The following is a 6,340-nucleotide window of genomic DNA, read 5'->3' on the forward strand; positions in this document are numbered from 1 at the left end:
TACCAGAGCACTGATTAGCTCTTGTTTATAGTAGTGTGAGGACTGAACCCGGGGCTTCAGGCATTGATCTTTATGCATAACCATTATGCTATTTGCCCCATGTCAATGGTGATTATTATTATTTTTTGTTTTTTAAATTTTATTATTTTTTTAGATTTATTTATAGAGCAGAAGTTTTTGTTTTCAGTCTCCAATGGTGCCTAGATAACTTAAAAATATTCAATGCTTCACAAATTTGTGTGTCATTCTTGTGCAGGGACCATGCTAATCTTTTCCGTATCATTCCAATTTTAGCATATGTGCTTCCAAAGGGAGCACTATTTCTTAACCTTATTGAAACCTTAGTGTTGCCACTCAAGAGGAAAGGAAAATAAACTCCCAATAGAGCAATACTTAGGCATTTAAGAGGAAAAGAGCTAATATTTATTCCTCCACCTTGACTCATCCTGTGCCCTACATACTTGGGTGCTACAAGTACCCTACAAGTTGGGTACAGAGCATGCAACTGCCATGTACTGGAATATTTTATTCTCAGTGGGTCAAACTACTCTGCACAAATTTTCCAACCCTTCTTCTTTGCAATCACAGAGTACAGTCTCAGGGCAGTAGCTGATGTGAGCAAGGTTAGCAAGAGTCATTATTTTCAGAAAGAATAAATACAAATTGAAGATTGATGTATTGACATTTTATTTTTAGTATTTTTGTGTTACTTTACTATATTGCCTTCTCCCAGAAATCCAAGCCCTTGATTGATCTTTGTACCCTGTGTTCAGACATTCTTTTGATGAAAACATTAACAACAGTTTAGGTATTTGTAGTTTGATCAGTCATGATTGATGTCTGCGTTTGGTGTCCCCCACCCACTTGCAGTGGTTAAAAGTAATCAGAACTCAAAGGTATTGGAACAAACTTGGGCTTAGCTAGCCAGTGATCTTTCCCCACATGACCCAATAAAGAAGTAATTTTCTTTTTTGATGTAGTCCCATTGGTTTGTTTCTGCTTTAGTCTTCCTTGCAATTGGGTTTGATTCATCAAAGATGTCCTTGAGGTGTAGGTGGGAAAATGTTTTACCAATGTTTTCCTCTAAGTATTTGATTGTTTCTGGTCTCTCATCTAGGTCTTTGATCCATTTGGAGTTGATTTTTGTTTCTGGTGAGATAAAGTGGTTCAATTTCATTCTTCTGCATGTTACAACCCAGTTTTCCCAGCACCATTTATTGAAGAGAGCCTCCTTTTTCCATTTAATCCTTTGGGCCCCCTTATCAAAGATTAGATGTCCATAGGTGTGGGGATTTATTTCTGGGCTTTCAATTCTGTTCCACTGGTCTGTGTGCCTATTTTTGTTCCAGTAACATGCTGTTTTGATGATGATGGCTTTATAATATAGTTTAAGGTCTGGGAGTGTGATGCCTCCATTTCTGTTTCTTTTCCTAAAGATGTTTTTGGCAGTTCTATGTGTTTTCAGGTTCCAGATAAATGATTGTAGTGTTTGTTCTATTCTCTTAAAGAAGCTTGGTGGAACTTTGATGGGTATTGCATTAAATTTGTATATGGCTCTGTGGAGAATATTCATTTTGATGATATTTATTCTTCCAGTCCATGAGCATGGGATATCTTTCCATTTCTTGGTATCAGTTTCTATTTCCTTGAGTAGCGACTCAGTTTTCAGCATACAAGTCTTTCACTTCTTTGGTCAACTTTATTCCTAGGTATTTGATTGATTTTGCTGAAACAGTAAATGGGAGTGATTTCTGGATGTCTTCTTCAGATTTAGTGTTTGCATAAAGAAATGCCACTGATTTTTGTACATTGATTTTGTAGCCTGATACCTTGCTATATTGCCTAATAACTTCCAGTAGTTTTCTGCTGGATTATTTAGGTCTTTCTATGTATACTATTATATCATCTGCAAATAGTGAGAGCCTGACTTCTTCCCTTCCAATCTGTATTCCTTTGATTTCTTTCTCTTGCCTGATTGCTATGGCAATAACTTCCAATACTATGTTGAAGAGTAACGGTGACAGTGGACAGCCCTGTCTAGTCCCCGATATGAGGGGGAATACTTTCAGCTTCTGTCCATTGAGTATGATGTTGGCTGTAGGTCTGCTATATATAGACTCCACTATCTTGAGGAATTTCCCATCTATTCCCATTTTTTGTAGAGTTTTGAGCATGAATGGGTGTTGGATCTTGAAACAGAGAGTCCCCTCACAGAATGGGAAAAGATCTTCACATGCTATACATCAGACAAGAAACTAATCACCAAAATATATAAAGAGCTCAGCAAACTTAGCACCAAAAAAGCAAATGACCCCATCCAAAAATGGGCAGAAGATATGAACAGAACATTCACTACAGAGGAGATCCAAACATATGAAAAATTGCTCTAGGTCACTGATTGTCAGAGAAATGCAAATTAAGACAACACTAAGATACCACCTCACTCCTGTAAGAATGGCATACATCAAAAAGGACAGCAGCAACAAATGCTGGAGAGGCTGTGGGGATAGAGGAACCCTTTTACATTGCTGGTGGGAATGTAAATTGGTACAGCCTCTGTGCAGAGCAGTCTGGAAAACTATCAGAAGGCTAGACATGGACCTTCCATATGATCCAGTAATTCCTCTCCTGGGGATATACACCAAGGACTCCATAACACCCAACCAAAAAGAGGTGTGTACTCCTATGTTCATAGCAGCACAATTCATAATAGCTAAAACGTGGAAGCAACCCAGGTGCCCAACAACAGATGAGTGGCTGAGAAAGCTGTGGTATATATACACAATGGAATACTATGCAGCTATCAAGAACAATGAACCCACCTTGTCTGACCCATCTTGGACAGAGCTAGAAGGAATTATGTTAACTGAGCTAAGTCAGAAAGATAAAGATGAGTATGGGATGATCCCACTCATCAACAGAAGTTGACTAAGAAGATCTGAAAGGGAAACTAAAAGCAGGACCTGAGCAAATTGTAAGTAGGGCACCAATGTAAAAACCCTGTGGTGAGGGGTAGACATGCAGCTTCCTGGGACAGTGGGGGGTGGGAGTGGGTGGGAGGGATGGGTCACAGTCTTTTGGTGGTGGTAATGGTGTTTATGTACACTCCTAGCAAAATGTAGACATATAAATCAGTAGTTAATTAATATGAGAGGGGGAAAATCAATTGTATGTCTCGAAGTTTTTAAAACACAGACTGAGTCTTTTTAATATATAGGCTGTGTATTTGATATGCGGACTCTCTCAAAAGCCTAGACCAAGTAGATTAGAAGCATACAATAGCACAGCTATATACAAGATACTGGATACTGTACAGCAAACCATAACAAAAGGACTTTTCAAAGTTAACCCAATTACCAAATAATGTGATGATAACATTAACTATCCATTGTCTTTTTGAACCCTAAGACAGCAGGAACCTCACACCTCCACTATAGAGCACCTACTTCCCCCAGTCCTGGAACCCTTGGATAGGGCCCACTTTCCCGTATGCCTCTCCCAATCCAAACCAAATAATATTGCATCCGCCTATCACAACCTAAACAACACGATTGCCACCTCAACATGCTTCACCTCAGACTATTTCCAGAGACTTCACGTGTGGAATGACAACCCTTCAGCTTCATTACTCGGGTGAGACCTTTCCTTTTGTAGTACACTCTAATTTTATCTCAGGTGGTTCACTTTCTAACAAAGTCCCAAAACCTAGATATACACCAGTTTCTGTGAGAGAGAGTATATGTTCACACGTATCCATAAACTACTGCAAAATATATACCTGAAAGCAGAAGTACACTAGAGTTTGCAGTGAGTACCTCCCTAACACTTCCAAGCTTTGGGTCCATGATTGCTCAACAATTTGTTTGGCTTTGTATGTTAACTCTCTTTTCAATCACCAGGTCCAGATGCCACCAGGATGCTGGCCAGCCTTCCCTGGATTGAAGACCCCATCAATGTGTCCTGGAGCTCAGCTTCCCCAGAGACACACCCTACTAGGGAAAGAGAGAGGCAGACTGGGGGTATGGACCGACCAGTCAATGCCCATGTTCAGCGGGGAAGCACTTACAGAAGCCAGACCTTCTACCTTCTGCAACCCTCAATGACCCTGGGTCCATGCTCCCAGAGAGATAGAGAATGGGAAAGCTATCAGGGGAGGGGGTGGGTTATGGAGATTGGGAGGTAGGAATTGTGTGGAGTTGTACCCCTCTTACTCTATGGTTTTGTTAATTAATCCTTTCTTAAATAAAAAAAATTTAAAAAAAAAGAAGGAATTTTCTGCATGAGAACAAAGGGGGTTAGTAGAGTGGACATACTATTCTGTTTCAGTTTTCCTTTGATTTTTTGATATTGTGGAGATTTAGGCAATTTGGAAAATTTCTAAAACAGGAAAATGTCAAAGTTTTCTTATCACAATGTATGTGGCCACTAAAAGCCAGGATGTTTCTTGACTTGGTCTTTGTTTTTGCTTCAAGTACAGATATACTTCAGATCAGTTTTTTATCTTAATGAGGATAAAAATATGTGACATAGAACATAAGTGGTTAGGGGGTCGGGCGGTGGTGCAGTGGGTTAAGCGCATGTGGCACAAAGTGCAGGAACCGGCGTAAGGATCCCGGTTCGAGCCCCCGGCTCCCCACCTGCAGGGGAATCACTTCACAGGCAGTGAAGCAGGTCTGCAGGTGTCTATCTTTCTCTCCCTTTCTCTGTCTTCCCCTCCTCTCTCCATTTCTCTCTGTCCTATCCAACAACGAATTGCATCAACAAGGGCAATAATAATAACCACAAGGAAGCTACAACAAGGGGGAAAAAATGGCCTCCAGGAGCGGTGGATTCATGGTGCAGGCACCGAGCCCAGCAATAACCCTGGAGGAGGAAAAAAAAAAAAAAGAACATAAGTGGTTAGAGAACCATAGACTCCTGTTAAACTAAAAAATGTGATAAATGCAGTTAGTGGCATGGAGAGGATGAAAAGAGTATTCATATAATATTTGTTGGAAGGTTTCTAAAGATGGTGACTGATAGTCCATGAAAAGCAATGAAATATGATACCAATGAATTGGAGAAATATATTCCCAAAGTGTAAAATAACTGTCATCCACAGAAATAGAAAGAATGAACTTAAGTTCATGAGCAGTCTGTCTCTGGTAGTAATTATTAGCACGAAGCTTTATTCTATTTTATTCTCTTCTCTACTCTTCTACTCTATTCTATTTCATTTTTTTCTTTTGCCATCAGGATTCTCTGGGGCTTGGTTAGATGTCTGCATGATGACTCCACCAATCTCAACTGCAGTTTTTGTCTTTCTTTTATTATGCTAGAGGTGGAATAAAATAGAGAGGTAAAGAGAGTAGAAAGGGGGAGAGAGAGAGAGAGAGAGACAGAGATAGACACAGAGAGAGAGAGACAAAGAGAAAGAAGCTGTAGCACTATTCCACCATTTGTGAAGCTTTCTCCTGGGGGCTTAAACCCAAGTCTTTATGTATGATAGTGTGTAGACTCTACCAGGTGAACCATTGTCTGACTCTAGTAAAAAAAAATTGAAGGACTGAAATAAATTTTATTTCAATTATTTCCCTTAGAGCATATCAAATACTGCTCCCAGAATTCTGATAGCCCAAAGTCAGTTAACTGTTTCCTTTGAGACCAACAGAACTGATTCACAGCTGATGTTCACTAGAAAACAAAGTATTAACAGGACTTGCTGATGGATCATACTCAGTTCTTGCAGGGCTTACTATTTGGAGTCAGAATAATAACTATTGAGTTAATACTTTCACAACCTATATATTTCCTTTAAAACATAGAAGACCCAGATGTTTTCAAGTCAGATCAAAGACTTAAAGACAAATAAAGTCAAAATATCTTTGCTGTTTCTGAGGTTATGCCCATCTGATATGTGTTGGCCTTTATTTACAGAAGCATGTGGCCAGTCATCCAACAGAGTTCTTTTGACAAATTCCCTTCCCAATTTTAGGTTTTCTCTATTTTTTAATTGTTTGCTTGTTTATAAGAAGAAATAACAACGGACAACATGTTGTAGTCACTTTTGTTCAAAGTAATGGAAAATTTGCTCCATTTGAGGAATAAGGCAGAAGAAAAAATATAGACTCATTGTTCCAATTTATAAAATAATGATTTGAGATTTAAGTTGAACTACAAAAGAGAATTCACCAGTCTTCTTTTTGTATGATAGTACTTGCTGTGATTTTCAAATTTTATTAATTTTGTTTTCACTAGAGCACAACTCAGATTAAGCTTATGTTTATGCTGGTTATCGAACCTGGGACCCCACAGACTCATGCTTAAATATTTTTTGCATAATCATTATGCTATCACCCCT

At 39.0% G+C, this 6,340-nt stretch overlaps 1 non-coding gene across 1 annotated transcript; it reads right to left on the bottom strand.

Annotated features, from left to right (window-relative positions):
• Positions 1-211: 211 nt before the first annotated feature.
• On the bottom strand, positions 212-318 carry LOC132533576 (U6 spliceosomal RNA). The gene has a single exon (XR_009545440.1). It is a non-coding gene; the product is annotated as a U6 spliceosomal RNA (small nuclear RNA).
• Between the last annotated feature and the right edge of the window lie 6,022 nt (positions 319-6,340).

The sequence above is a fragment of the Erinaceus europaeus genome, chromosome 16 (genome assembly GCF_950295315.1).
Source record: "Erinaceus europaeus chromosome 16, mEriEur2.1, whole genome shotgun sequence".
In the NCBI taxonomy this organism is placed as follows: domain Eukaryota; kingdom Metazoa; phylum Chordata; class Mammalia; order Eulipotyphla; family Erinaceidae; genus Erinaceus; species Erinaceus europaeus.